Source organism: Gasterosteus aculeatus, unplaced genomic scaffold, assembly GCF_964276395.1.
Source record: "Gasterosteus aculeatus unplaced genomic scaffold, fGasAcu3.hap1.1 HAP1_SCAFFOLD_63, whole genome shotgun sequence".
Classification (NCBI taxonomy): Eukaryota; Metazoa; Chordata; class Actinopteri; order Perciformes; family Gasterosteidae; genus Gasterosteus; species Gasterosteus aculeatus.
Window position 1 is genome coordinate 51 of NW_027554918.1, and position 25,344 is coordinate 25,394.

At 40.8% G+C, this 25,344-nt stretch overlaps 57 non-coding genes across 57 annotated transcripts; all 57 read left to right on the top strand.

Annotated features, from left to right (window-relative positions):
• Positions 1-554: 554 nt before the first annotated feature.
• Positions 555-626, top strand: trnaa-ugc (transfer RNA alanine (anticodon UGC)). The gene has a single exon. It is a non-coding gene; the product is annotated as a tRNA-Ala (tRNA).
• Positions 627-1,245: 619 nt separating this feature from the next.
• Positions 1,246-1,317, top strand: trnaa-ugc (transfer RNA alanine (anticodon UGC)). The gene has a single exon. It is a non-coding gene; the product is annotated as a tRNA-Ala (tRNA).
• Positions 1,318-1,599: 282 nt separating this feature from the next.
• trnas-aga (transfer RNA serine (anticodon AGA)) lies at positions 1,600-1,681 on the top strand. Its single transcript has one exon. It is a non-coding gene; the product is annotated as a tRNA-Ser (tRNA).
• Positions 1,682-1,932: 251 nt separating this feature from the next.
• Positions 1,933-2,004, top strand: trnaa-agc (transfer RNA alanine (anticodon AGC)). The gene has a single exon. It is a non-coding gene; the product is annotated as a tRNA-Ala (tRNA).
• Positions 2,005-2,285: 281 nt separating this feature from the next.
• On the top strand, positions 2,286-2,367 carry trnas-aga (transfer RNA serine (anticodon AGA)). The gene has a single exon. It is a non-coding gene; the product is annotated as a tRNA-Ser (tRNA).
• Positions 2,368-2,622: 255 nt separating this feature from the next.
• On the top strand, positions 2,623-2,694 carry trnaa-ugc (transfer RNA alanine (anticodon UGC)). Its single transcript has one exon. It is a non-coding gene; the product is annotated as a tRNA-Ala (tRNA).
• A 282-nt stretch (positions 2,695-2,976) lies between these two features.
• trnas-aga (transfer RNA serine (anticodon AGA)) lies at positions 2,977-3,058 on the top strand. The gene has a single exon. It is a non-coding gene; the product is annotated as a tRNA-Ser (tRNA).
• Positions 3,059-3,309: 251 nt separating this feature from the next.
• trnaa-agc (transfer RNA alanine (anticodon AGC)) lies at positions 3,310-3,381 on the top strand. The gene has a single exon. It is a non-coding gene; the product is annotated as a tRNA-Ala (tRNA).
• Positions 3,382-3,662: 281 nt separating this feature from the next.
• On the top strand, positions 3,663-3,744 carry trnas-aga (transfer RNA serine (anticodon AGA)). The gene has a single exon. It is a non-coding gene; the product is annotated as a tRNA-Ser (tRNA).
• A 255-nt stretch (positions 3,745-3,999) lies between these two features.
• Positions 4,000-4,071, top strand: trnaa-ugc (transfer RNA alanine (anticodon UGC)). The gene has a single exon. It is a non-coding gene; the product is annotated as a tRNA-Ala (tRNA).
• Positions 4,072-4,353: 282 nt separating this feature from the next.
• Positions 4,354-4,435, top strand: trnas-aga (transfer RNA serine (anticodon AGA)). The gene has a single exon. It is a non-coding gene; the product is annotated as a tRNA-Ser (tRNA).
• A 251-nt stretch (positions 4,436-4,686) lies between these two features.
• trnaa-agc (transfer RNA alanine (anticodon AGC)) lies at positions 4,687-4,758 on the top strand. Its single transcript has one exon. It is a non-coding gene; the product is annotated as a tRNA-Ala (tRNA).
• A 618-nt stretch (positions 4,759-5,376) lies between these two features.
• trnaa-ugc (transfer RNA alanine (anticodon UGC)) lies at positions 5,377-5,448 on the top strand. The gene has a single exon. It is a non-coding gene; the product is annotated as a tRNA-Ala (tRNA).
• Positions 5,449-6,067: 619 nt separating this feature from the next.
• trnaa-ugc (transfer RNA alanine (anticodon UGC)) lies at positions 6,068-6,139 on the top strand. The gene has a single exon. It is a non-coding gene; the product is annotated as a tRNA-Ala (tRNA).
• A 615-nt stretch (positions 6,140-6,754) lies between these two features.
• trnaa-ugc (transfer RNA alanine (anticodon UGC)) lies at positions 6,755-6,826 on the top strand. The gene has a single exon. It is a non-coding gene; the product is annotated as a tRNA-Ala (tRNA).
• A 619-nt stretch (positions 6,827-7,445) lies between these two features.
• trnaa-ugc (transfer RNA alanine (anticodon UGC)) lies at positions 7,446-7,517 on the top strand. The gene has a single exon. It is a non-coding gene; the product is annotated as a tRNA-Ala (tRNA).
• A 282-nt stretch (positions 7,518-7,799) lies between these two features.
• On the top strand, positions 7,800-7,881 carry trnas-aga (transfer RNA serine (anticodon AGA)). The gene has a single exon. It is a non-coding gene; the product is annotated as a tRNA-Ser (tRNA).
• A 255-nt stretch (positions 7,882-8,136) lies between these two features.
• Positions 8,137-8,208, top strand: trnaa-ugc (transfer RNA alanine (anticodon UGC)). Its single transcript has one exon. It is a non-coding gene; the product is annotated as a tRNA-Ala (tRNA).
• A 282-nt stretch (positions 8,209-8,490) lies between these two features.
• Positions 8,491-8,572, top strand: trnas-aga (transfer RNA serine (anticodon AGA)). Its single transcript has one exon. It is a non-coding gene; the product is annotated as a tRNA-Ser (tRNA).
• A 251-nt stretch (positions 8,573-8,823) lies between these two features.
• On the top strand, positions 8,824-8,895 carry trnaa-agc (transfer RNA alanine (anticodon AGC)). The gene has a single exon. It is a non-coding gene; the product is annotated as a tRNA-Ala (tRNA).
• Positions 8,896-9,513: 618 nt separating this feature from the next.
• trnaa-ugc (transfer RNA alanine (anticodon UGC)) lies at positions 9,514-9,585 on the top strand. The gene has a single exon. It is a non-coding gene; the product is annotated as a tRNA-Ala (tRNA).
• Positions 9,586-10,204: 619 nt separating this feature from the next.
• trnaa-ugc (transfer RNA alanine (anticodon UGC)) lies at positions 10,205-10,276 on the top strand. Its single transcript has one exon. It is a non-coding gene; the product is annotated as a tRNA-Ala (tRNA).
• A 615-nt stretch (positions 10,277-10,891) lies between these two features.
• On the top strand, positions 10,892-10,963 carry trnaa-ugc (transfer RNA alanine (anticodon UGC)). Its single transcript has one exon. It is a non-coding gene; the product is annotated as a tRNA-Ala (tRNA).
• Positions 10,964-11,582: 619 nt separating this feature from the next.
• On the top strand, positions 11,583-11,654 carry trnaa-ugc (transfer RNA alanine (anticodon UGC)). The gene has a single exon. It is a non-coding gene; the product is annotated as a tRNA-Ala (tRNA).
• Positions 11,655-12,273: 619 nt separating this feature from the next.
• trnaa-ugc (transfer RNA alanine (anticodon UGC)) lies at positions 12,274-12,345 on the top strand. Its single transcript has one exon. It is a non-coding gene; the product is annotated as a tRNA-Ala (tRNA).
• Positions 12,346-12,964: 619 nt separating this feature from the next.
• On the top strand, positions 12,965-13,036 carry trnaa-ugc (transfer RNA alanine (anticodon UGC)). The gene has a single exon. It is a non-coding gene; the product is annotated as a tRNA-Ala (tRNA).
• A 282-nt stretch (positions 13,037-13,318) lies between these two features.
• On the top strand, positions 13,319-13,400 carry trnas-aga (transfer RNA serine (anticodon AGA)). The gene has a single exon. It is a non-coding gene; the product is annotated as a tRNA-Ser (tRNA).
• Positions 13,401-13,651: 251 nt separating this feature from the next.
• trnaa-agc (transfer RNA alanine (anticodon AGC)) lies at positions 13,652-13,723 on the top strand. Its single transcript has one exon. It is a non-coding gene; the product is annotated as a tRNA-Ala (tRNA).
• A 281-nt stretch (positions 13,724-14,004) lies between these two features.
• Positions 14,005-14,086, top strand: trnas-aga (transfer RNA serine (anticodon AGA)). Its single transcript has one exon. It is a non-coding gene; the product is annotated as a tRNA-Ser (tRNA).
• A 608-nt stretch (positions 14,087-14,694) lies between these two features.
• trnas-aga (transfer RNA serine (anticodon AGA)) lies at positions 14,695-14,776 on the top strand. The gene has a single exon. It is a non-coding gene; the product is annotated as a tRNA-Ser (tRNA).
• Positions 14,777-15,027: 251 nt separating this feature from the next.
• trnaa-agc (transfer RNA alanine (anticodon AGC)) lies at positions 15,028-15,099 on the top strand. Its single transcript has one exon. It is a non-coding gene; the product is annotated as a tRNA-Ala (tRNA).
• Positions 15,100-15,715: 616 nt separating this feature from the next.
• trnaa-ugc (transfer RNA alanine (anticodon UGC)) lies at positions 15,716-15,787 on the top strand. The gene has a single exon. It is a non-coding gene; the product is annotated as a tRNA-Ala (tRNA).
• Positions 15,788-16,028: 241 nt separating this feature from the next.
• trnas-aga (transfer RNA serine (anticodon AGA)) lies at positions 16,029-16,110 on the top strand. The gene has a single exon. It is a non-coding gene; the product is annotated as a tRNA-Ser (tRNA).
• Positions 16,111-16,365: 255 nt separating this feature from the next.
• trnaa-ugc (transfer RNA alanine (anticodon UGC)) lies at positions 16,366-16,437 on the top strand. The gene has a single exon. It is a non-coding gene; the product is annotated as a tRNA-Ala (tRNA).
• Positions 16,438-16,719: 282 nt separating this feature from the next.
• On the top strand, positions 16,720-16,801 carry trnas-aga (transfer RNA serine (anticodon AGA)). The gene has a single exon. It is a non-coding gene; the product is annotated as a tRNA-Ser (tRNA).
• A 251-nt stretch (positions 16,802-17,052) lies between these two features.
• On the top strand, positions 17,053-17,124 carry trnaa-agc (transfer RNA alanine (anticodon AGC)). The gene has a single exon. It is a non-coding gene; the product is annotated as a tRNA-Ala (tRNA).
• A 573-nt stretch (positions 17,125-17,697) lies between these two features.
• trnaa-agc (transfer RNA alanine (anticodon AGC)) lies at positions 17,698-17,769 on the top strand. The gene has a single exon. It is a non-coding gene; the product is annotated as a tRNA-Ala (tRNA).
• A 282-nt stretch (positions 17,770-18,051) lies between these two features.
• trnas-aga (transfer RNA serine (anticodon AGA)) lies at positions 18,052-18,133 on the top strand. Its single transcript has one exon. It is a non-coding gene; the product is annotated as a tRNA-Ser (tRNA).
• A 251-nt stretch (positions 18,134-18,384) lies between these two features.
• Positions 18,385-18,456, top strand: trnaa-agc (transfer RNA alanine (anticodon AGC)). The gene has a single exon. It is a non-coding gene; the product is annotated as a tRNA-Ala (tRNA).
• Positions 18,457-18,737: 281 nt separating this feature from the next.
• trnas-aga (transfer RNA serine (anticodon AGA)) lies at positions 18,738-18,819 on the top strand. The gene has a single exon. It is a non-coding gene; the product is annotated as a tRNA-Ser (tRNA).
• Positions 18,820-19,070: 251 nt separating this feature from the next.
• On the top strand, positions 19,071-19,142 carry trnaa-agc (transfer RNA alanine (anticodon AGC)). Its single transcript has one exon. It is a non-coding gene; the product is annotated as a tRNA-Ala (tRNA).
• A 281-nt stretch (positions 19,143-19,423) lies between these two features.
• trnas-aga (transfer RNA serine (anticodon AGA)) lies at positions 19,424-19,505 on the top strand. The gene has a single exon. It is a non-coding gene; the product is annotated as a tRNA-Ser (tRNA).
• A 251-nt stretch (positions 19,506-19,756) lies between these two features.
• Positions 19,757-19,828, top strand: trnaa-agc (transfer RNA alanine (anticodon AGC)). Its single transcript has one exon. It is a non-coding gene; the product is annotated as a tRNA-Ala (tRNA).
• Positions 19,829-20,068: 240 nt separating this feature from the next.
• trnas-aga (transfer RNA serine (anticodon AGA)) lies at positions 20,069-20,150 on the top strand. The gene has a single exon. It is a non-coding gene; the product is annotated as a tRNA-Ser (tRNA).
• Positions 20,151-20,402: 252 nt separating this feature from the next.
• trnaa-agc (transfer RNA alanine (anticodon AGC)) lies at positions 20,403-20,474 on the top strand. The gene has a single exon. It is a non-coding gene; the product is annotated as a tRNA-Ala (tRNA).
• A 577-nt stretch (positions 20,475-21,051) lies between these two features.
• trnaa-ugc (transfer RNA alanine (anticodon UGC)) lies at positions 21,052-21,123 on the top strand. The gene has a single exon. It is a non-coding gene; the product is annotated as a tRNA-Ala (tRNA).
• A 241-nt stretch (positions 21,124-21,364) lies between these two features.
• trnas-aga (transfer RNA serine (anticodon AGA)) lies at positions 21,365-21,446 on the top strand. Its single transcript has one exon. It is a non-coding gene; the product is annotated as a tRNA-Ser (tRNA).
• Positions 21,447-21,701: 255 nt separating this feature from the next.
• On the top strand, positions 21,702-21,773 carry trnaa-ugc (transfer RNA alanine (anticodon UGC)). The gene has a single exon. It is a non-coding gene; the product is annotated as a tRNA-Ala (tRNA).
• A 282-nt stretch (positions 21,774-22,055) lies between these two features.
• Positions 22,056-22,137, top strand: trnas-aga (transfer RNA serine (anticodon AGA)). The gene has a single exon. It is a non-coding gene; the product is annotated as a tRNA-Ser (tRNA).
• A 251-nt stretch (positions 22,138-22,388) lies between these two features.
• trnaa-agc (transfer RNA alanine (anticodon AGC)) lies at positions 22,389-22,460 on the top strand. The gene has a single exon. It is a non-coding gene; the product is annotated as a tRNA-Ala (tRNA).
• A 573-nt stretch (positions 22,461-23,033) lies between these two features.
• On the top strand, positions 23,034-23,105 carry trnaa-agc (transfer RNA alanine (anticodon AGC)). The gene has a single exon. It is a non-coding gene; the product is annotated as a tRNA-Ala (tRNA).
• Positions 23,106-23,387: 282 nt separating this feature from the next.
• trnas-aga (transfer RNA serine (anticodon AGA)) lies at positions 23,388-23,469 on the top strand. The gene has a single exon. It is a non-coding gene; the product is annotated as a tRNA-Ser (tRNA).
• Positions 23,470-23,720: 251 nt separating this feature from the next.
• On the top strand, positions 23,721-23,792 carry trnaa-agc (transfer RNA alanine (anticodon AGC)). Its single transcript has one exon. It is a non-coding gene; the product is annotated as a tRNA-Ala (tRNA).
• A 281-nt stretch (positions 23,793-24,073) lies between these two features.
• On the top strand, positions 24,074-24,155 carry trnas-aga (transfer RNA serine (anticodon AGA)). Its single transcript has one exon. It is a non-coding gene; the product is annotated as a tRNA-Ser (tRNA).
• Positions 24,156-24,406: 251 nt separating this feature from the next.
• On the top strand, positions 24,407-24,478 carry trnaa-agc (transfer RNA alanine (anticodon AGC)). The gene has a single exon. It is a non-coding gene; the product is annotated as a tRNA-Ala (tRNA).
• A 281-nt stretch (positions 24,479-24,759) lies between these two features.
• trnas-aga (transfer RNA serine (anticodon AGA)) lies at positions 24,760-24,841 on the top strand. Its single transcript has one exon. It is a non-coding gene; the product is annotated as a tRNA-Ser (tRNA).
• Positions 24,842-25,092: 251 nt separating this feature from the next.
• trnaa-agc (transfer RNA alanine (anticodon AGC)) lies at positions 25,093-25,164 on the top strand. The gene has a single exon. It is a non-coding gene; the product is annotated as a tRNA-Ala (tRNA).
• The last annotated feature ends 180 nt before the right edge of the window (positions 25,165-25,344 follow it).

Sequence of the window (25,344 nt, forward strand, 5' to 3'; positions counted from 1 at the left end):
AAGGTTTTCAGGTAAGTCGTGGGGAAATGTCATGATAAGAGGAGCCATCAAATATATCGTCCAACAAGGGAAAAAAGCACCAACGGTAATTTAGCAAGTAAAAACCACACCCTTACCTTATTATGTGTGTTCCAGAATTATTTACATGGCAGTCTTTATATACGCCACTTAGCCAGTGTCTGATATTGGCAAAAGTCAATTTATCCAGTTTTTATGCGTTGTTGTGGCCGAGAGGTTAAGGCGATGGACTAGAAATCCATTGGGGTCTCCCCGCGCAGGTTCGAGTCCTGCCAGCAACGAAGTTGACTGTAGAGCTTTCTGGTCCCACCCCAGAGTCATTTTTTGATATTCATACCTTAACGTGTGCAGTCCCACTTTGAAACTCCAAATTCACAAGGATTTTTATTTAAAGTGATGCATTCAGTCTTCCCAAGTTAGCTTTTCTTAGGTTTTCTTAGTTAGGTTTTCCCTTGGAAACGTCTCCATTCATTGTTTTTTACTCACACTTCTTCCTTTATATACGCGAAAACAAAGTCATTTTTGGCAGTTGTGCAGGGGATGTAGCTCAGTGGTAGAGCGCATGCTTTGCATGTATGAGGTCCTGGGTTCAATCCCCAGCATCTCCATTAGATATTATGCGCAAATTTAATAAGTGTTTCAGGTAAGTCGTGGGGAAATGTCATGATAAGAGGAGCCATCAAATATACCGTCCAACAAGGGAAAAAAGCACCAACGGTAATTTACCAAGTAAAAACCACACCCTTACCTTATTATGTGTGTTCCAGAATTATTCACATGGCAGTCTTTATATACGCCACTTCCAGAATTATTCACATGGCAGTCTTTGTATAAGCCACTTAGCCAGTGTCTGATATCAGCAAAATTCAATTTATTTTTAGTTTTTATGTGTTGTTGTGGCCGAGAGGTTAAGGCGATGGACTAGAAATCCATTGGGGTCTCCCCGCGCAGGTTCCAGTCCTGCCAGCAACGAAGTTGACTGTAGAGCTTTCTGGTCCCACCCGAGAGTCATTTTTTGATATTCATACCGTAACGTGTGCAGTCCCACTTTGAAACTCCAAATTCACAAGGATTTTTATTTAAAGTGATGCATTCAGTCTTCCCAAGTTAGCTTTTCTTAGGTTTTCTTAGTTAGGTTTTCCCTTGGAAACGTCTCCATTCATTGTTTTTTACTCACACTTCTTCCTTTATATACGCGAAAACAAAGTCATTTTTGGCAGTTGTGCAGGGGATGTAGCTCAGTGGTAGAGCGCATGCTTTGCATGTATAAGGTCCTGGGTTCAATCCCCAGCATCTCCATTAGATATTATGCGCAAATTTAATAAGTGTTTCAGGTAAGTCGTGGGGAAATGTCATGATAAGAGGAGCCATCAAATATACCGTCCAACAAGGAAAAAAAGCACCAACGGTAATTTACCAAGTAAAAACCACACCCTTACCCTATTATGTGTGTTCCAGAATTATTCACATGGCAGTCTTTATATACGCCACTTCCAGAATTATTCACATGGCAGTCTTTGTATAAGCCACTTAGCCAGTGTCTGATATTAGCAAAATTCAATTTATTTTTAGCTTTTATGTGTTGTTGTGGCCGAGAGGTTAAGGCGATGGACTAGAAATCCATTGGGGTCTCCCCGCGCAGGTTCGAGTCCTGCCAGCAACGAAGTTGACTGTAGAGCTTTCTGGTCCCACCGCAGAGTCATTTTTTGATATTCATACCTTAACGTGTGCAGTCCCACTTTGAAGCTCCAAATTCACAAGGATTTTTATTTAAAGTGATGCATTCAGTCTTCCCAAGTTAGCTTTTTGCCAGTCATAGTAGGTTTTCCCTTGGAAACGTCTCCATTCATTGTTTTTTTCTCACACTTCTTCCTTTATATACGCAAAAACAAAGTAATTTTTGGAATTTGTGCAGGGGATGTAGCTCAGTGGTAGAGCGCATGCTTAGCATGTATGAGGCCCTGGGTTCAATCCCCGGCATCTCCATTAGATATTATGCGCAAATTTAAAAGGTTTTCAGGTAAGTCGTGGGGAAATGTCATGATAAGAGGAGCCATCAAATATACCGTCCAACAAGGGAAAAAAGCACCAACGGTAATTTACCAAGTAAAAACCACACCCTTACCTTATTATGTGTGTTCCAGAATTATTCACATGGCAGTCTTTATATACGCCACTTCCAGAATTATTCACATGGCAGTCTTTGTATAAGCCACTTAGCCAGTGTCTGATATTAGCAAAATTCAATTTATTTGTAGTTTTTATGTGTTGTTGTGGCCGAGAGGTTAAGGCGATGGACTAGAAATCCATTGGGGTCTCCCCGCGCAGGTTCGAGTCCTGCCAGCAACGAAGTTGACTGTAGAGCTTTCTGGTCCAACCCCAGAGTCATTTTTTGATATTCATACCTTAACGTGTGCAGTCCCACTTTGAAACTCCAAATTCACAAGGATTTTTATTTAAAGTGATGCATTCAGTCTTCCCAAGTTAGCTTTTCTTAGGTTTTCTTAGTTAGGTTTTCCCTTGGAAACGTCTCCATTCATTGTTTTTTACTCACACTTCTTCCTTTATATACGCGAAAACAAAGTAATTTTTGGCAGTTGTGCAGGGGATGTAGCTCAGTGGTAGAGCGCATGCTTTGCATGTATGAGGTCCTGGGTTCAATCCCCAGCATCTCCATTAGATATTATGCGCAAATTTAATAAGTGTTTCAGGTAAGTCGTGGGGAAATGTCATGATAAGAGGAGCCATCAAATATACCGTCCAACAAGGGAAAAAAGCACCAACGGTAATTTACCAAGTAAAAACCACACCCTTACCTTATTATGTGTGTTCCAGAATTATTCACATGGCAGTCTTTATATACGCCACTTCCAGAATTATTCACATGGCAGTCTTTGTATAAGCCACTTAGCCAGTGTCTGATATTAGCAAAATTCAATTTATTTGTAGTTTTTATGTGTTGTTGTGGCCGAGAGGTTAAGGCGATGGACTAGAAATCCATTGGGGTCTCCCCGCGCAGGTTCGAGTCCTGCCAGCAACGAAGTTGACTGTAGAGCTTTCTGGTCCCACCGCAGAGTCATTTTTTGATATTCATACCTTAACGTGTGCAGTCCCACTTTGAAACTCCAAATTCACAAGGATTTTTATTTAAAGTGATGCATTCAGTCTTCACAAGTTAGCTTTTTGCCAGTCATAGTAGGTTTTCCCTTGGAAACGTCTCCATTCATTGTTTTTTTCTCACACTTCTTCCTTTATATACGCAAAAACAAAGTAATTTTTGGAATTTGTGCAGGGGATGTAGCTCAGTGGTAGAGCGCATGCTTAGCATGTATGAGGCCCTGGGTTCAATCCCCGGCATCTCCATTAGATATTATGCGCAAATTTAAAAGGTTTTCAGGTAAGTCGTGGGGAAATGTCATGATAAGAGGAGCCATCAAATATACCGTCCAACAAGGGAAAAAAGCACCAACGGTAATTTACCAAGTAAAAACCACACCCTTACCTTATTATGTGTGTTCCAGAATTATTCACATGGCAGTCTTTATATACGCCACTTCCAGAATTATTCACATGGCAGTCTTTGTATAAGCCACTTAGCCAGTGTCTGATATTAGCAAAATTCAATTTATTTGTAGTTTTTATGTGTTGTTGTGGCCGAGAGGTTAAGGCGATGGACTAGAAATCCATTGGGGTCTCCCCGCGCAGGTTCGAGTCCTGCCAGCAACGAAGTTGACTGTAGAGCTTTCTGGTCCAACCCCAGAGTCATTTTTTGATATTCATACCTTAACGTGTGCAGTCCCACTTTGAAACTCCAAATTCACAAGGATTTTTATTTAAAGTGATGCATTCAGTCTTCCCAAGTTAGCTTTTCTTAGGTTTTCTTAGTTAGGTTTTCCCTTGGAAACGTCTCCATTCATTGTTTTTTACTCACACTTCTTCCTTTATATACGCGAAAACAAAGTAATTTTTGGCAGTTGTGCAGGGGATGTAGCTCAGTGGTAGAGCGCATGCTTTGCATGTATGAGGTCCTGGGTTCAATCCCCAGCATCTCCATTAGATATTATGCGCAAATTTAATAAGTGTTTCAGGTAAGTCGTGGGGAAATGTCATGATAAGAGGAGCCATCAAATATACCGTCCAACAAGGGAAAAAAGCACCAACGGTAATTTACCAAGTAAAAACCACACCCTTACCTTATTATGTGTGTTCCAGAATTATTCACATGGCAGTCTTTATATACGCCACTTCCAGAATTATTCACATGGCAGTCTTTGTATAAGCCACTTAGCCAGTGTCTGATATTAGCAAAATTCAATTTATTTGTAGTTTTTATGTGTTGTTGTGGCCGAGAGGTTAAGGCGATGGACTAGAAATCCATTGGGGTCTCCCCGCGCAGGTTCGAGTCCTGCCAGCAACGAAGTTGACTGTAGAGCTTTCTGGTCCCACCGCAGAGTCATTTTTTGATATTCATACCTTAACGTGTGCAGTCCCACTTTGAAACTCCAAATTCACAGGGATTTTTATTTAAAGTGATGCATTCAGTCTTCACAAGTTAGCTTTTTGCCAGTCATAGTAGGTTTTCCCTTGGAAACGTCTCCATTCATTGTTTTTTTCTCACACTTCTTCCTTTATATAGGCAAAAACAAAGTAATTTTTGGAATTTGTGCAGGGGATGTAGCTCAGTGGTAGAGCGCATGCTTAGCATGTATGAGGCCCTGGGTTCAATCCCCGGCATCTCCATTAGATATTATGCGCAAATTTAAAAGGTTTTCAGGTAAGTCGTGGGGAAATGTCATGATAAGAGGAGCCATCAAATATACCGTCCAACAAGGGAAAAAAGCACCAACGGTAATTTACCAAGTAAAAACCACACCCTTACCTTATTATGTGTGTTCCAGAATTATTCACATGGCAGTCTTTATATACGCCACTTCCAGAATTATTCACATGGCAGTCTTTGTATAAGCCACTTAGCCAGTGTCTGATATTAGCCAAATTCAATTTATTTGTAGTTTTTATGTGTTGTTGTGGCCGAGAGGTTAAGGCGATGGACTAGAAATCCATTGGGGTCTCCCCGAGCAGGTTCGAGTCCTGCCAGCAACGAAGTTGACTGTAGAGCTTTCTGGTCCCACCCCAGAGTCATTTTTTGATATTCATACCTTAACGTGTGCAGTCCCACTTTGAAACTCCAAATTCACAAGGATTTTTATTTAAAGTGATGCATTCAGTCTTCCCAAGTTAGCTTTTCTTAGGTTTTCTTAGTTAGGTTTTCCCTTGGAAACGTCTCCATTCATTGTTTTTTACTCACACTTCTTCCTTTATATACGCGAAAACAAAGTAATTTTTGGCAGTTGTGCAGGGGATGTAGCTCAGTGGTAGAGCGCATGCTTTGCATGTATGAGGTCCTGGGTTCAATCCCCAGCATCTCCATTAGATATTATGCGCAAATTTAATAAGTGTTTCAGGTAAGTCGTGGGGAAATGTCATGATAAGAGGAGCCATCAAATATACCGTCCAACAAGGGAAAAAAGCACCAACGGTAATTTACCAAGTAAAAACCACACCCTTACCTTATTATGTGTGTTCCAGAATTATTCACATGGCAGTCTTTATATACGCCACTTCCAGAATTATTCACATGGCAGTCTTTGTATAAGCCACTTAGCCAGTGTCTGATATTAGCAAAATTCAATTTATTTGTAGTTTTTATGTGTTGTTGTGGCCGAGAGGTTAAGGCGATGGACTAGAAATCCATTGGGGTCTCCCCGCGCAGGTTCCAGTCCTGCCAGCAACGAAGTTGACTGTAGAGCTTTCTGGTCCCACCCCAGAGTCATTTTTTGATATTCATACCTTAACGTGTGCAGTCCCACTTTGAAACTCCAAATTCACAAGGATTTTTATTTAAAGTGATGCATTCAGTCTTCCCAAGTTAGCTTTTCTTAGGTTTTCTTAGTTAGGTTTTCCCTTGGAAACGTCTCCATTCATTGTTTTTTACTCACACTTCTTCCTTTATATACGCGAAAACAAAGTCATTTTTGGCAGTTGTGCAGGGGATGTAGCTCAGTGGTAGAGCGCATGCTTTGCATGTATGAGGTCCTGGGTTCAATCCCCAGCATCTCCATTAGATATTATGCGCAAATTTTATAAGTGTTTCAGGTAAGTCGTGGGGAAATGTCATGATAAGAGGAGCCATCAAATATACCGTCCAACAAGGAAAAAAAGCACCAACGGTAATTTACCAAGTAAAAACCACACCCTTACCCTATTATGTGTGTTCCAGAATTATTCACATGGCAGTCTTTATATACGCCACTTCCAGAATTATTCACATGGCAGTCTTTGTATAAGCCACTTAGCCAGTGTCTGATATTAGCAAAATTCAATTTATTTTTAGCTTTTATGTGTTGTTGTGGCCGAGAGGTTAAGGCGATGGACTAGAAATCCATTGGGGTGTCCCCGCGCAGGTTCGAGTCCTGCCAGCAACGAAGTTGACTGTAGAGCTTTCTGGTCCCACCGCAGAGTCATTTTTTGATATTCATACCTTAACGTGTGCAGTCCCACTTTGAAACTCCAAATTCACAAGGATTTTTATTTAAAGTGATGCATTCAGTCTTCACAAGTTAGCTTTTTGCCAGTCATAGTAGGTTTTCCCTTGGAAACGTCTCCATTCATTGTTTTTTACTCACACTTCTTCCTTTATATACGCGAAAACAAAGTAATTTTTGGCAGTTGTGCAGGGGATGTAGCTCAGTGGTAGAGCGCATGCTTTGCATGTATGAGGTCCTGGGTTCAATCCCCAGCATCTCCATTAGATATTATGCGCAAATTTAATAAGTGTTTCAGGTAAGTCGTGGGGAAATGTCATGATAAGAGGAGCCATCAAATATACCGTCCAACAAGGGAAAAAAGCACCAACGGTAATTTACCAAGTAAAAACCACACCCTTACCTTATTATGTGTGTTCCAGAATTATTCACATGGCAGTCTTTATATACGCCACTTCCAGAATTATTCACATGGCAGTCTTTGTATAAGCCACTTAGCCAGTGTCTGATATTAGCAAAATTCAATTTATTTTTAGTTTTTATGTGTTGTTGTGGCCGAGAGGTTAAGGCGATGGACTAGAAATCCATTGGGGTCTCCCCGAGCAGGTTCGAGTCCTGCCAGCAACGAAGTTGACTGTAGAGCTTTCTGGTCCCACCCCAGAGTCATTTTTTGATATTCATACCTTAACGTGTGCAGTCCCACTTTGAAACTCCAAATTCACAAGGATTTTTATTTAAAGTGATGCATTCAGTCTTCCCAAGTTAGCTTTTCTTAGGTTTTCTTAGTTAGGTTTTCCCTTGGAAACGTCTCCATTCATTGTTTTTTACTCACACTTCTTCCTTTATATACGCGAAAACAAAGTAATTTTTGGCAGTTGTGCAGGGGATGTAGCTCAGTGGTAGAGCGCATGCTTTGCATGTATGAGGTCCTGGGTTCAATCCCCAGCATCTCCATTAGATATTATGCGCAAATTTAATAAGTGTTTCAGGTAAGTCGTGGGGAAATGTCATGATAAGAGGAGCCATCAAATATACCGTCCAACAAGGGAAAAAAGCACCAACGGTAATTTACCAAGTAAAAACCACACCCTTACCTTATTATGTGTGTTCCAGAATTATTCACATGGCAGTCTTTATATACGCCACTTCCAGAATTACTCACATGGCAGTCTTTGTATAAGCCACTTAGCCAGTGTCTGATATTAGCAAAATTCAATTTATTTGTAGTTTTTATGTGTTGTTGTGGCCGAGAGGTTAAGGCGATGGACTAGAAATCCATTGGGGTCTCCCCGCGCAGGTTCGAGTCCTGCCAGCAACGAAGTTGACTGTAGAGCTTTCTGGTCCAACCCCAGAGTCATTTTTTGATATTCATACCTTAACGTGTGCAGTCCCACTTTGAAACTCCAAATTCACAAGGATTTTTATTTAAAGTGATGCATTCAGTCTTCCCAAGTTAGCTTTTCTTAGGTTTTCTTAGTTAGGTTTTCCCTTGGAAACGTCTCCATTCATTGTTTTTTACTCACACTTCTTCCTTTATATACGCGAAAACAAAGTAATTTTTGGCAGTTGTGCAGGGGATGTAGCTCAGTGGTAGAGCGCATGCTTTGCATGTATGAGGTCCTGGGTTCAATCCCCAGCATCTCCATTAGATATTATGCGCAAATTTAATAAGTGTTTCAGGTAAGTCGTGGGGAAATGTCATGATAAGAGGAGCCATCAAATATACCGTCCAACAAGGGAAAAAAGCACCAACGGTAATTTACCAAGTAAAAACCACACCCTTACCTTATTATGTGTGTTCCAGAATTATTCACATGGCAGTCTTTATATACGCCACTTCCAGAATTATTCACATGGCAGTCTTTGTATAAGCCACTTAGCCAGTGTCTGATATTAGCAAAATTCAATTTATTTGTAGTTTTTATGTGTTGTTGTGGCCGAGAGGTTAAGGCGATGGACTAGAAATCCATTGGGGTCTCCCCGCGCAGGTTCGAGTCCTGCCAGCAACGAAGTTGACTGTAGAGCTTTCTGGTCCCACCGCAGAGTCATTTTTTGATATTCATACCTTAACGTGTGCAGTCCCACTTTGAAACTCCAAATTCACAGGGATTTTTATTTAAAGTGATGCATTCAGTCTTCACAAGTTAGCTTTTTGCCAGTCATAGTAGGTTTTCCCTTGGAAACGTCTCCATTCATTGTTTTTTTCTCACACTTCTTCCTTTATATAGGCAAAAACAAAGTAATTTTTGGAATTTGTGCAGGGGATGTAGCTCAGTGGTAGAGCGCATGCTTAGCATGTATGAGGCCCTGGGTTCAATCCCCGGCATCTCCATTAGATATTATGCGCAAATTTAAAAGGTTTTCAGGTAAGTCGTGGGGAAATGTCATGATAAGAGGAGCCATCAAATATACCGTCCAACAAGGGAAAAAAGCACCAACGGTAATTTACCAAGTAAAAACCACACCCTTACCTTATTATGTGTGTTCCAGAATTATTCACATGGCAGTCTTTATATACGCCACTTCCAGAATTATTCACATGGCAGTCTTTGTATAAGCCACTTAGCCAGTGTCTGATATTAGCCAAATTCAATTTATTTGTAGTTTTTATGTGTTGTTGTGGCCGAGAGGTTAAGGCGATGGACTAGAAATCCATTGGGGTCTCCCCGAGCAGGTTCGAGTCCTGCCAGCAACGAAGTTGACTGTAGAGCTTTCTGGTCCCACCGCAGAGTCATTTTTTGATATTCATACCTTAACGTGTGCAGTCCCACTTTGAAACTCCAAATTCACAAGGATTTTTATTTAAAGTGATGCATTCAGTCTTCCCAAGTTAGCTTTTCTTAGGTTTTCTTAGTTAGGTTTTCCCTTGGAAACGTCTCCATTCATTGTTTTTTACTCACACTTCTTCCTTTATATACGCGAAAACAAAGTAATTTTTGGCAGTTGTGCAGGGGATGTAGCTCAGTGGTAGAGCGCATGCTTTGCATGTATGAGGTCCTGGGTTCAATCCCCAGCATCTCCATTAGATATTATGCGCAAATTTAATAAGTGTTTCAGGTAAGTCGTGGGGAAATGTCATGATAAGAGGAGCCATCAAATATACCGTCCAACAAGGGAAAAAAGCACCAACGGTAATTTACCAAGTAAAAACCACACCCTTACCTTATTATGTGTGTTCCAGAATTATTCACATGGCAGTCTTTATATACGCCACTTCCAGAATTATTCACATGGCAGTCTTTGTATAAGCCACTTAGCCAGTGTCTGATATTAGCAAAATTCAATTTATTTGTAGTTTTTATGTGTTGTTGTGGCCGAGAGGTTAAGGCGATGGACTAGAAATCCATTGGGGTCTCCCCGCGCAGGTTCCAGTCCTGCCAGCAACGAAGTTGACTGTAGAGCTTTCTGGTCCCACCCCAGAGTCATTTTTTGATATTCATACCTTAACGTGTGCAGTCCCACTTTGAAACTCCAAATTCACAAGGATTTTTATTTAAAGTGATGCATTCAGTCTTCCCAAGTTAGCTTTTCTTAGGTTTTCTTAGTTAGGTTTTCCCTTGGAAACGTCTCCATTCATTGTTTTTTACTCACACTTCTTCCTTTATATACGCGAAAACAAAGTCATTTTTGGCAGTTGTGCAGGGGATGTAGCTCAGTGGTAGAGCGCATGCTTTGCATGTATGAGGTCCTGGGTTCAATCCCCAGCATCTCCATTAGATATTATGCGCAAATTTTATAAGTGTTTCAGGTAAGTCGTGGGGAAATGTCATGATAAGAGGAGCCATCAAATATACCGTCCAACAAGGAAAAAAAGCACCAACGGTAATTTACCAAGTAAAAACCACACCCTTACCCTATTATGTGTGTTCCAGAATTATTCACATGGCAGTCTTTATATACGCCACTTCCAGAATTATTCACATGGCAGTCTTTGTATAAGCCACTTAGCCAGTGTCTGATATTAGCAAAATTCAATTTATTTTTAGCTTTTATGTGTTGTTGTGGCCGAGAGGTTAAGGCGATGGACTAGAAATCCATTGGGGTGTCCCCGCGCAGGTTCGAGTCCTGCCAGCAACGAAGTTGACTGTAGAGCTTTCTGGTCCCACCGCAGAGTCATTTTTTGATATTCATACCTTAACGTGTGCAGTCCCACTTTGAAACTCCAAATTCACAAGGATTTTTATTTAAAGTGATGCATTCAGTCTTCACAAGTTAGCTTTTTGCCAGTCATAGTAGGTTTTCCCTTGGAAACGTCTCCATTCATTGTTTTTTACTCACACTTCTTCCTTTATATACGCGAAAACAAAGTAATTTTTGGCAGTTGTGCAGGGGATGTAGCTCAGTGGTAGAGCGCATGCTTTGCATGTATGAGGTCCTGGGTTCAATCCCCAGCATCTCCATTAGATATTATGCGCAAATTTAATAAGTGTTTCAGGTAAGTCGTGGGGAAATGTCATGATAAGAGGAGCCATCAAATATACCGTCCAACAAGGGAAAAAAGCACCAACGGTAATTTACCAAGTAAAAACCACACCCTTACCTTATTATGTGTGTTCCAGAATTATTCACATGGCAGTCTTTATATACGCCACTTCCAGAATTATTCACATGGCAGTCTTTGTATAAGCCACTTAGCCAGTGTCTGATATTAGCAAAATTCAATTTATTTTTAGTTTTTATGTGTTGTTGTGGCCGAGAGGTTAAGGCGATGGACTAGAAATCCATTGGGGTCTCCCCGAGCAGGTTCGAGTCCTGCCAGCAACGAAGTTGACTGTAGAGCTTTCTGGTCCCACCCCAGAGTCATTTTTTGATATTCATACCTTAACGTGTGCAGTCCCACTTTGAAACTCCAAATTCACAAGGATTTTTATTTAAAGTGATGCATTCAGTCTTCCCAAGTTAGCTTTTCTTAGGTTTTCTTAGTTAGGTTTTCCCTTGGAAACGTCTCCATTCATTGTTTTTTACTCACACTTCTTCCTTTATATACGCGAAAACAAAGTAATTTTTGGCAGTTGTGCAGGGGATGTAGCTCAGTGGTAGAGCGCATGCTTTGCATGTATGAGGTCCTGGGTTCAATCCCCAGCATCTCCATTAGATATTATGCGCAAATTTAATAAGTGTTTCAGGTAAGTCGTGGGGAAATGTCATGATAAGAGGAGCCATCAAATATACCGTCCAACAAGGGAAAAAAGCACCAACGGTAATTTACCAAGTAAAAACCACACCCTTACCTTATTATGTGTGTTCCAGAATTATTCACATGGCAGTCTTTATATACGCCACTTCCAGAATTATTCACATGGCAGTCTTTGTATAAGCCACTTAGCCAGTGTCTGATATTAGCAAAATTCAATTTATTTTTAGTTTTTATGTGTTGTTGTGGCCGAGAGGTTAAGGCGATGGACTAGAAATCCATTGGGGTCTCCCCGAGCAGGTTCGAGTCCTGCCAGCAACGAAGTTGACTGTAGAGCTTTCTGGTCCCACCCCAGAGTCATTTTTTGATATTCATACCTTAACGTGTGCAGTCCCACTTTGAAACTCCAAATTCACAAGGATTTTTATTTAAAGTGATGCATTCAGTCTTCCCAAGTTAGCTTTTCTTAGGTTTTCTTAGTTAGGTTTTCCCTTGGAAACGTCTCCATTCATTGTTTTTTACTCACACTTCTTCCTTTATATACGCGAAAACAAAGTAATTTTTGGCAGTTGTGCAGGGGATGTAGCTCAGTGGTAGAGCGCATGCTTTGCATGTATGAGGTCCTGGGTTCAATCCCCAGCATCTCCATTAGATATTATGCGCAAATTTAATAAGTGTTTCAGGTAAGTCGTGGGGAAATGTCATGATAAGAGGAGCCATCAAATATACCGTCCAACAAGGGAAAAAAGCACCAACGGTAATTTACCAAGTAAAAACCACACCCTTACCTTATTATGTGTGTTCCAGAATTATTCACATGGCAGTCTTTATATACGCCACTTCCAGAATTACTCACATGGCAGTCTTTGTATAAGCCACTTAGCCAGTGTCTGATATTAGCAAAATTCAATTTATTTTTAGTTTTTATGTGTTGTTGTGGCCGAGAGGTTAAGGCGATGGACTAGAAATCCATTGGGGTCTCCCCGCGCAGGTTCCAGTCCTGCCAGCAACGAAGTTGACTGTAGAGCTTTCTGGTCCCACCCCAGAGTCATTTTTTGATATTCATACCTTAACGTGTGCAGTCCCACTTTGAAACTCCAAATTCACAAGGATTTTTATTTAAAGTGATGCATTCAGTCTTCCCAAGTTAGCTTTTCTTAGGTTTTCTTAGTTAGGTTTTCCCTTGGAAACGTCTCCATTCATTGTTTTTTACTCACACTTCTTCCTTTATATACGCGAAAACAAAGTCATTTTTGGCAGTTGTGCAGGGGATGTAGCTCAGTGGTAGAGCGCATGCTTTGCATGTATGAGGTCCTGGGTTCAATCCCCAGCATCTCCATTAGATATTATGCGCAAATTTAATAAGTGTTTCAGGTAAGTCGTGGGGAAATGTCATGATAAGAGGAGCCATCAAATATACCGTCCAACAAGGAAAAAAAGCACCAACGGTAATTTACCAAGTAAAAACCACACCCTTACCCTATTATGTGTGTTCCAGAATTATTCACATGGCAGTCTTTATATACGCCACTTCCAGAATTATTCACATGGCAGTCTTTGTATAAGCCACTTAGCCAGTGTCTGATATTAGCAAAATTCAATTTATTTTTAGCTTTTATGTGTTGTTGTGGCCGAGAGGTTAAGGCGATGGACTAGAAATCCATTGGGGTCTCCCCGCGCAGGTTCGAGTCCTGCCAGCAACGAAGTTGACTGTAGAGCTTTCTGGTCCCACCGCAGAGTCATTTTTTGATATTCATACCTTAACGTGTGCAGTCCCACTTTGAAGCTCCAAATTCACAAGGATTTTTATTTAAAGTGATGCATTCAGTCTTCCCAAGTTAGCTTTTTGCCAGTCATAGTAGGTTTTCCCTTGGAAACGTCTCCATTCATTGTTTTTTTCTCACACTTCTTCCTTTATATACGCAAAAACAAAGTAATTTTTGGAATTTGTGCAGGGGATGTAGCTCAGTGGTTGAGCGCATGCTTAGCATGTATGAGGCCCTGGGTTCAATCCCCGGCATCTCCATTAGATATTATGCGCAAATTTAAAAGGTTTTCAGGTAAGTCGTGGGGAAATGTCATGATAAGAGGAGCCATCAAATATACCGTCCAACAAGGGAAAAAAGCACCAACGGTAATTTACCAAGTAAAAACCACACCCTTACCTTATTATGTGTGTTCCAGAATTATTCACATGGCAGTCTTTATATACGCCACTTCCAGAATTATTCACATGGCAGTCTTTGTATAAGCCACTTAGCCAGTGTCTGATATTAGCAAAATTCAATTTATTTGTAGTTTTTATGTGTTGTTGTGGCCGAGAGGTTAAGGCGATGGACTAGAAATCCATTGGGGTCTCCCCGCGCAGGTTCGAGTCCTGCCAGCAACGAAGTTGACTGTAGAGCTTTCTGGTCCCACCGCAGAGTCATTTTTTGATATTCATACCTTAACGTGTGCAGTCCCACTTTGAAACTCCAAATTCACAAGGATTTTTATTTAAAGTGATGCATTCAGTCTTCCCAAGTTAGCTTTTCTTAGGTTTTCTTAGTTAGGTTTTCCCTTGGAAACGTCTCCATTCATTGTTTTTTACTCACACTTCTTCCTTTATATACGCGAAAACAAAGTAATTTTTGGCAGTTGTGCATGGGATGTAGCTCAGTGGTAGAGCGCATGCTTTGCATGTATGAGGTCCTGGGTTCAATCCCCAGCATCTCCATTAGATATTATGCGCAAATTTAAAAGGTTTTCAGGTAAGTCGTGGGGAAATGTCATGATAAGAGGAGCCATCAAATATATCGTCCAACAAGGGAAAAAAGCACCAACGGTAATTTAGCAAGTAAAAACCACACCCTTACCTTATTATGTGTGTTCCAGAATTATTCACATGGCAGTCTTTATATACGCCACTTCCAGAATTATTCACATGGCAGTCTTTGTATAAGCCACTTAGCCAGTGTCTGATATTAGCAAAATTCAATTTATTTGTAGTTTTTATGTGTTGTTGTGGCCGAGAGGTTAAGGCGATGGACTAGAAATCCATTGGGGTCTCCCCGCGCAGGTTCGAGTCCTGCCAGCAACGAAGTTGACTGTAGAGCTTTCTGGTCCCACCGCAGAGTCATTTTTTGATATTCATACCTTAACGTGTGCAGTCCCACTTTGAAACTCCAAATTCACAAGGATTTTTATTTAAAGTGATGCATTCAGTCTTCACAAGTTAGCTTTTTGCCAGTCATAGTAGGTTTTCCCTTGGAAACGTCTCCATTCATTGTTTTTTTCTCACACTTCTTCCTTTATATAGGCAAAAACAAAGTAATTTTTGGAATTTGTGCAGGGGATGTAGCTCAGTGGTAGAGCGCATGCTTAGCATGTATGAGGCCCTGGGTTCAATCCCCGGCATCTCCATTAGATATTATGCGCAAATTTAAAAGGTTTTCAGGTAAGTCGTGGGGAAATGTCATGATAAGAGGAGCCATCAAATATACCGTCCAACAAGGGAAAAAAGCACCAACGGTAATTTACCAAGTAAAAACCACACCCTTACCTTATTATGTGTGTTCCAGAATTATTCACATGGCAGTCTTTATATACGCCACTTCCAGAATTATTCACATGGCAGTCTTTGTAAGCCACTTAGCCAGTGTCTGATATTAGCAAAATTCAATTTATTTGTAGTTTTTATGTGTTGTTGTGGCCGAGAGGTTAAGGCGATGGACTAGAAATCCATTGGGGTCTCCCCGAGCAGGTTCGAGTCCTGCCAGCAACGAAGTTGACTGTAGAGCTTTCTGGTCCCACCCCAGAGTCATTTTTTGATATTCATACCTTAACGTGTGCAGTCCCACTTTGAAACTCCAAATTCACAAGGATTTTTATTTAAAGTGATGCATTCAGTCTTCCCAAGTTAGCTTTTCTTAGGTTTTCTTAGTTAGGTTTTCCCTTGGAAACGTCTCCATTCATTGTTTTTTACTCACACTTCTTTCTTTATATACGCGAAAACAAAGTAATTTTTGGCAGTTGTGCAGGGGATGTAGCTCAGTGGTAGAGCGCATGCTTTGCATGTATGAGGTCCTGGGTTCAATCCCCAGCATCTCCATTAGATATTATGCGCAAATTTAATAAGTGTTTCAGGTAAGTCGTGGGGAAATGTCATGATAAGAGGAGCCATCAAATATACCGTCCAACAAGGGAAAAAAGCACCAACGGTAATTTACCAAGTAAAAACCACACCCTTACCTTATTATGTGTGTTCCAGAATTATTCACATGGCAGTCTTTATATACGCCACTTAGCCAGTGTCTGATATTGGCAAAAGTCAATTTATCCAGTTTTTATGCGTTGTTGTGGCCGAGAGGTTAAGGCGATGGACTAGAAATCCATTGGGGTCTCCCCGCGCAGGTTCGAGTCCTGCCAGCAACGAAGTTGACTGTAGAGCTTTCTGGTCCCACCCCAGAGTCATTTTTTGATATTCATACCTTAACGTGTGCAGTCCCACTTTGAAACTCCAAATTCACAAGGATTTTTATTTAAAGTGATGCATTCAGTCTTCCCAAGTTAGCTTTTCTTAGGTTTTCTTAGTTAGGTTTTCCCTTGGAAACGTCTCCATTCATTGTTTTTTACTCACACTTCTTCCTTTATATACGCGAAAACAAAGTCATTTTTGGCAGTTGTGCAGGGGATGTAGCTCAGTGGTAGAGCGCATGCTTTGCATGTATGAGGTCCTGGGTTCAATCCCCAGCATCTCCATTAGATATTATGCGCAAATTTAATAAGTGTTTCAGGTAAGTCGTGGGGAAATGTCATGATAAGAGGAGCCATCAAATATACCGTCCAACAAGGGAAAAAAGCACCAACGGTAATTTACCAAGTAAAAACCACACCCTTACCTTATTATGTGTGTTCCAGAATTATTCACATGGCAGTCTTTATATACGCCACTTCCAGAATTATTCACATGGCAGTCTTTGTATAAGCCACTTAGCCAGTGTCTGATATTAGCAAAATTCAATTTATTTGTAGTTTTTATGTGTTGTTGTGGCCGAGAGGTTAAGGCGATGGACTAGAAATCCATTGGGGTCTCCCCGCGCAGGTTCGAGTCCTGCCAGCAACGAAGTTGACTGTAGAGCTTTCTGGTCCCACCGCAGAGTCATTTTTTGATATTCATACCTTAACGTGTGCAGTCCCACTTTGAAACTCCAAATTCACAAGGATTTTTATTTAAAGTGATGCATTCAGTCTTCCCAAGTTAGCTTTTTGCCAGTCATAGTCGGTTTTCCCTTGGAAACGTCTCCATTCATTGTTTTTTTCTCACACTTCTTCCTTTATATAGGCAAAAACAAAGTAATTTTTGGAATTTGTGCAGGGGATGTAGCTCAGTGGTAGAGCGCATGCTTAGCATGTATGAGGTCCTGGGTTCAATCCCCGGCATCTCCATTAGATATTATGCGCAAATTTAAAAGGTTTTCAGGTAAGTCGTGGGGAAATGTCATGATAAGAGGAGCCATCAAATATACCGTCCAACAAGGGAAAAAAGCACCAACGGTAATTTACCAAGTAAAAACCACACCCTTACCTTATTATGTGTGTTCCAGAATTATTCACATGGCAGTCTTTATATACGCCACTTAGCCAGTGTCTGATATTGGCTAAAGTCAATTTATCCAGTTTTTATGCGTTGTTGTGGCCGAGAGGTTAAGGCGATGGACTAGAAATCCATTGGGGTCTACCCGCGCAGGTTCGAGTCCTGCCAGCAACGAAGTTGACTGTAGAGCTTTCTGGTCCCACCGCAGAGTCATTTTTTGATATTCATACCTTAACGTGTGCAGTCCCACTTTGAAACTCCAAATTCACAAGGATTTTTATTTAAAGTGATGCATTCAGTCTTCACAAGTTAGCTTTTTGCCAGTCATAGTAGGTTTTCCCTTGGAAACGTCTCCATTCATTGTTTTTTTCTCACACTTCTTCCTTTATATAGGCAAAAACAAAGTAATTTTTGGAATTTGTGCAGGGGATGTAGCTCAGTGGTAGAGCGCATGCTTAGCATGTATGAGGTCCTGGGTTCAATCCCCGGCATCTCCATTAGATATTATGCGCAAATTTAATAAGTGTTTCAGGTAAGTCGTGGGGAAATGTCATGATAAGAGGAGCCATCAAATATACCGTCCAACAAGGGAAAAAAGCACCAACGGTAATTTACCAAGTAAAAACCACACCCTTACCTTATTATGTGTGTTCCAGAATTATTCACATGGCAGTCTTTATATACGCCACTTCCAGAATTATTCACATGGCAGTCTTTGTATAAGCCACTTAGCCAGTGTCTGATATTAGCAAAATTCAATTTATTTTTAGTTTTTATGTGTTGTTGTGGCCGAGAGGTTAAGGCGATGGACTAGAAATCCATTGGGGTCTCCCCGCGCAGGTTCGAGTCCTGCCAGCAACGAAGTTGACTGTAGAGCTTTCTGGTCCCACCGCAGAGTCATTTTTTGATATTCATACCTTAACGTGTGCAGTCCCACTTTGAAACTCCAAATTCACAAGGATTTTTATTTAAAGTGATGCATTCAGTCTTCACAAGTTAGCTTTTTGCCAGTCATAGTAGGTTTTCCCTTGGAAACGTCTCCATTCATTGTTTTTTTCTCACACTTCTTCCTTTATATAGGCAAAAACAAAGTAATTTTTGGAATTTGTGCAGGGGATGTAGCTCAGTGGTAGAGCGCATGCTTAGCATGTATGAGGTCCTGGGTTCAATCCCCGGCATCTCCATTAGATATTATGCGCAAATTTAAAAGGTTTTCAGGTAAGTCGTGGGGAAATGTCATGATAAGAGGAGCCATCAAATATACCGTCCAACAAGGAAAAAAAGCACCAACGGTAATTTACCAAGTAAAAACCACACCCTTACCCTATTATGTGTGTTCCAGAATTATTCACATGGCAGTCTTTATATACGCCACTTCCAGAATTATTCACATGGCAGTCTTTGTATAAGCCACTTAGCCAGTGTCTGATATTAGCAAAATTCAATTTATTTGTAGTTTTTATGTGTTGTTGTGGCCGAGAGGTTAAGGCGATGGACTAGAAATCCATTGGGGTCTCCCCGCGCAGGTTCGAGTCCTGCCAGCAACGAAGTTGACTGTAGAGCTTTCTGGTCCCACCGCAGAGTCATTTTTTGATATTCATACCTTAACGTGTGCAGTCCCACTTTGAAACTCCAAATTCACAAGGATTTTTATTTAAAGTGATGCATTCAGTCTTCACAAGTTAGCTTTTTGCCAGTCATAGTAGGTTTTCCCTTGGAAACGTCTCCATTCATTGTTTTTTTCTCACACTTCTTCCTTTATATAGGCAAAAACAAAGTAATTTTTGGAATTTGTGCAGGGGATGTAGCTCAGTGGTAGAGCGCATGCTTAGCATGTATGAGGTCCTGGGTTCAATCCCCGGCATCTCCATTAGATATTATGCGCAAATTTAAAAGGTTTTCAGGTAAGTCGTGGGGAAATGTCATGATAAGAGGAGCCATCAAATATACCGTCCAACAAGGAAAAAAAGCACCAACGGTAATTTACCAAGTAAAAACCACACCCTTACCCTATTATGTGTGTTCCAGAATTATTCACATGGCAGTCTTTATATACGCCACTTCCAGAATTATTCACATGGCAGTCTTTGTATAAGCCACTTAGCCAATGTCTGATATTAGCAAAATTCAATTTATTTTTAGTTTTTATGTGTTGTTGTGGCCGAGAGGTTAAGGCGATGGACTAGAAATCCATTGGGGTCTCCCCGCGCAGGTTCGAGTCCTGCCAGCAACGAAGTTGACTGTAGAGCTTTCTGGTCCCACCGCAGAGTCATTTTTTGATATTCATACCTTAACGTGTGCAGTCCCACTTTGAAGCTCCAAATTCACAAGGATTTTTATTTAAAGTGATGCATTCAGTCTTCCCAAGTTAGCTTTTTGCCAGTCATAGTAGGTTTTCCCTTGGAAACGTCTCCATTCATTGTTTTTTTCTCACACTTCTTCCTTTATATACGCAAAAAACAAGTAATTTTTGGAATTTGTGCAGGGGATGTAGCTCAGTGGTAGAGCGCATGCTTAGCATGTATGAGGCCCTGGGTTCAATCCCTGGCATCTCCATTAGATATTATGCGCAAATTTAAAAGGTTTTCAGGTAAGTCGTGGGGAAATGTCATGATAAGAGGAGCCATCAAATATACCGTTCAACAAGGGAAAAAAGCACCAACGGTAATTTACCAAGTAAAAACCACACCCTTACCTTATTATGTGTGTTCCAGAATTATTCACATGGCAGTCTTTATATACGCCACTTAGCCAGTGTCTGATATTGGCAAAAGTCAATTTATCGAGTTTTTATGCGTTGTTGTGGCCGAGAGGTTAAGGCGATGGACTAGAAATCCATTGGGGTCTCCCCGCGCAGGTTCGAGTCCTGCCAGCAACGAAGATGACTGTAGAGCTTTCTGGTCCCACCCCAGAGTCATTTTTTGATATTCATACCTTAACGTGTGCAGTCCCACTTTGAAACTCCAAATTCACAAGGATTTTTATTTAAAGTGATGCATTCAGTCTTCACAAGTTAGCTTTTTGCCAGTCATAGTAGGTTTTCCCTTGGAAACGTCTCCATTCATTGTTTTTTTTCTCACACTTCTTCCTTTATATAGGCAAAAACAAAGTAATTTTTGGAATTTGTGCAGGGGATGTAGCTCAGTGGTAGAGCGCATGCTTAGCATGTATGAGGTCCTGGGTTCAATCCCCGGCATCTCCATTAGATATTATGCGCAAATTTAAAAGGTTTTCAGGTAAGTCGTGGGGAAATGTCATGATAAGAGGAGCCATCAAATATACCGTCCAACAAGGGAAAAAAGCACCAACGGTAATTTACCAAGTAAAAACCACACCCTTACCTTATTATGTGTGTTCCAGAATTATTCACATGGCAGTCTTTATATACGCCACTTAGCCAGTGTCTGATATTGGCAAAAGTCAATTTATCCAGTTTTTATCCGTTGTTGTGGCCGAGAGGTTAAGGCGATGGACTAGAAATCCATTGGGGTCTCCCCGAGCAGGTTCGAGTCCTGCCAGCAACGAAGTTGACTGTAGAGCTTTCTGGTCCCACCCCAGAGTCATTTTTTGATATTCATACCTTAACGTGTGCAGTCCCACTTTGAAACTCCAAATTCACAAGGATTTTTATTTAAAGTGATGCATTCAGTCTTCCCAAGTTAGCTTTTCTTAGGTTTTCTTAGTTAGGTTTTCCCTTGGAAACGTCTCCATTCATTGTTTTTTACTCACACTTCTTTCTTTATATACGCGAAAACAAAGTAATTTTTGGCAGTTGTGCAGGGGATGTAGCTCAGTGGTAGAGCGCATGCTTTGCATGTATGAGGTCCTGGGTTCAATCCCCAGCATCTCCATTAGATATTATGCGCAAATTTAATAAGTGTTTCAGGTAAGTCGTGGGGAAATGTCATGATAAGAGGAGCCATCAAATATACCGTCCAACAAGGGAAAAAAGCACCAACGGTAATTTACCAAGTAAAAACCACACCCTTACCTTATTATGTGTGTTCCAGAATTATTCACATGGCAGTCTTTATATACGCCACTTAGCCAGTGTCTGATATTGGCAAAAGTCAATTTATCCAGTTTTTATGCGTTGTTGTGGCCGAGAGGTTAAGGCGATGGACTAGAAATCCATTGGGGTCTCCCCGCGCAGGTTCGAGTCCTGCCAGCAACGAAGTTGACTGTAGAGCTTTCTGGTCCCACCCCAGAGTCATTTTTTGATATTCATACCTTAACGTGTGCAGTCCCACTTTGAAACTCCAAATTCACAAGGATTTTTATTTAAAGTGATGCATTCAGTCTTCCCAAGTTAGCTTTTCTTAGGTTTTCTTAGTTAGGTTTTCCCTTGGAAACGTCTCCATTCATTGTTTTTTACTCACACTTCTTCCTTTATATACGCGAAAACAAAGTCATTTTTGGCAGTTGTGCAGGGGATGTAGCTCAGTGGTAGAGCGCATGCTTTGCATGTATGAGGTCCTGGGTTCAATCCCCAGCATCTCCATTAGATATTATGCGCAAATTTAATAAGTGTTTCAGGTAAGTCGTGGGGAAATGTCATGATAAGAGGAGCCATCAAATATACCGTCCAACAAGGGAAAAAAGCACCAACGGTAATTTACCAAGTAAAAACCACACCCTTACCTTATTATGTGTGTTCCAGAATTATTCACATGGCAGTCTTTATATACGCCACTTCCAGAATTATTCACATGGCAGTCTTTGTATAAGCCACTTAGCCAGTGTCTGATATTAGCAAAATTCAATTTATTTGTAGTTTTTATGTGTTGTTGTGGCCGAGAGGTTAAGGCGATGGACTAGAAATCCATTGGGGTCTCCCCGCGCAGGTTCGAGTCCTGCCAGCAACGAAGTTGACTGTAGAGCTTTCTGGTCCCACCGCAGAGTCATTTTTTGATATTCATACCTTAACGTGTGCAGTCCCACTTTGAAACTCCAAATTCACAAGGATTTTTATTTAAAGTGATGCATTCAGTCTTCCCAAGTTAGCTTTTTGCCAGTCATAGTCGGTTTTCCCTTGGAAACGTCTCCATTCATTGTTTTTTTCTCACACTTCTTCCTTTATATAGGCAAAAACAAAGTAATTTTTGGAATTTGTGCAGGGGATGTAGCTCAGTGGTAGAGCGCATGCTTAGCATGTATGAGGTCCTGGGTTCAATCCCCGGCATCTCCATTAGATATTATGCGCAAATTTAAAAGGTTTTCAGGTAAGTCGTGGGGAAATGTCATGATAAGAGGAGCCATCAAATATACCGTCCAACAAGGGAAAAAAGCACCAACGGTAATTTACCAAGTAAAAACCACACCCTTACCTTATTATGTGTGTTCCAGAATTATTCACATGGCAGTCTTTATATACGCCACTTAGCCAGTGTCTGATATTGGCTAAAGTCAATTTATCCAGTTTTTATGCGTTGTTGTGGCCGAGAGGTTAAGGCGATGGACTAGAAATCCATTGGGGTCTACCCGCGCAGGTTCGAGTCCTGCCAGCAACGAAGTTGACTGTAGAGCTTTCTGGTCCCACCGCAGAGTCATTTTTTGATATTCATACCTTAACGTGTGCAGTCCCACTTTGAAACTCCAAATTCACAAGGATTTTTATTTAAAGTGATGCATTCAGTCTTCACAAGTTAGCTTTTTGCCAGTCATAGTAGGTTTTCCCTTGGAAACGTCTCCATTCATTGTTTTTTTCTCACACTTCTTCCTTTATATAGGCAAAAACAAAGTAATTTTTGGAATTTGTGCAGGGGATGTAGCTCAGTGGTAGAGCGCATGCTTAGCATGTATGAGGTCCTGGGTTCAATCCCCGGCATCTCCATTAGATATTATGCGCAAATTTAATAAGTGTTTCAGGTAAGTCGTGGGGAAATGTCATGATAAGAGGAGCCATCAAATATACCGTCCAACAAGGGAAAAAAGCACCAACGGTAATTTACCAAGTAAAAACCACACCCTTACCTTATTATGTGTGTTCCAGAATTATTCACATGGCAGTCTTTATATACGCCACTTCCAGAATTATTCACATGGCAGTCTTTGTATAAGCCACTTAGCCAGTGTCTGATATTAGCAAAATTCAATTTATTTTTAGTTTTTATGTGTTGTTGTGGCCGAGAGGTTAAGGCGATGGACTAGAAATCCATTGGGGTCTCCCCGCGCAGGTTCGAGTCCTGCCAGCAACGAAGTTGACTGTAGAGCTTTCTGGTCCCACCGCAGAGTCATTTTTTGATATTCATACCTTAACGTGTGCAGTCCCACTTTGAAACTCCAAATTCACAAGGATTTTTATTTAAAGTGATGCATTCAGTCTTCACAAGTTAGCTTTTTGCCAGTCATAGTAGGTTTTCCCTTGGAAACGTCTCCATTCATTGTTTTTTTCTCACACTTCTTCCTTTATATAGGCAAAAACAAAGTAATTTTTGGAATTTGTGCAGGGGATGTAGCTCAGTGGTAGAGCGCATGCTTAGCATGTATGAGGTCCTGGGTTCAATCCCCGGCATCTCCATTAGATATTATGCGCAAATTTAAAAGGTTTTCAGGTAAGTCGTGGGGAAATGTCATGATAAGAGGAGCCATCAAATATACCGTCCAACAAGGAAAAAAAGCACCAACGGTAATTTACCAAGTAAAAACCACACCCTTACCCTATTATGTGTGTTCCAGAATTATTCACATGGCAGTCTTTATATACGCCACTTCCAGAATTATTCACATGGCAGTCTTTGTATAAGCCACTTAGCCAGTGTCTGATATTAGCAAAATTCAATTTATTTGTAGTTTTTATGTGTTGTTGTGGCCGAGAGGTTAAGGCGATGGACTAGAAATCCATTGGGGTCTCCCCGCGCAGGTTCGAGTCCTGCCAGCAACGAAGTTGACTGTAGAGCTTTCTGGTCCCACCGCAGAGTCATTTTTTGATATTCATACCTTAACGTGTGCAGTCCCACTTTGAAACTCCAAATTCACAAGGATTTTTATTTAAAGTGATGCATTCAGTCTTCACAAGTTAGCTTTTTGCCAGTCATAGTAGGTTTTCCCTTGGAAACGTCTCCATTCATTGTTTTTTTCTCACACTTCTTCCTTTATATAGGCAAAAACAAAGTAATTTTTGGAATTTGTGCAGGGGATGTAGCTCAGTGGTAGAGCGCATGCTTAGCATGTATGAGGTCCTGGGTTCAATCCCCGGCATCTCCATTAGATATTATGCGCAAATTTAAAAGGTTTTCAGGTAAGTCGTGGGGAAATGTCATGATAAGAGGAGCCATCAAATATACCGTCCAACAAGGAAAAAAAGCACCAACGGTAATTTACCAAGTAAAAACCACACCCTTACCCTATTATGTGTGTTCCAGAATTATTCACATGGCAGTCTTTATATACGCCACTTCCAGAATTATTCACATGGCAGTCTTTGTATAAGCCACTTAGCCAATGTCTGATATTAGCAAAATTCAATTTATTTTTAGTTTTTATGTGTTGTTGTGGCCGAGAGGTTAAGGCGATGGACTAGAAATCCATTGGGGTCTCCCCGCGCAGGTTCGAGTCCTGCCAGCAACGAAGTTGACTGTAGAGCTTTCTGGTCCCACCGCAGAGTCATTTTTTGATATTCATACCTTAACGTGTGCAGTCCCACTTTGAAGCTCCAAATTCACAAGGATTTTTATTTAAAGTGATGCATTCAGTCTTCCCAAGTTAGCTTTTTGCCAGTCATAGTAGGTTTTCCCTTGGAAACGTCTCCATTCATTGTTTTTTTCTCACACTTCTTCCTTTATATACGCAAAAAACAAGTAATTTTTGGAATTTGTGCAGGGGATGTAGCTCAGTGGTAGAGCGCATGCTTAGCATGTATGAGGCCCTGGGTTCAATCCCTGGCATCTCCATTAGATATTATGCGCAAATTTAAAAGGTTTTCAGGTAAGTCGTGGGGAAATGTCATGATAAGAGGAGCCATCAAATATACCGTTCAACAAGGGAAAAAAGCACCAACGGTAATTTACCAAGTAAAAACCACACCCTTACCTTATTATGTGTGTTCCAGAATTATTCACATGGCAGTCTTT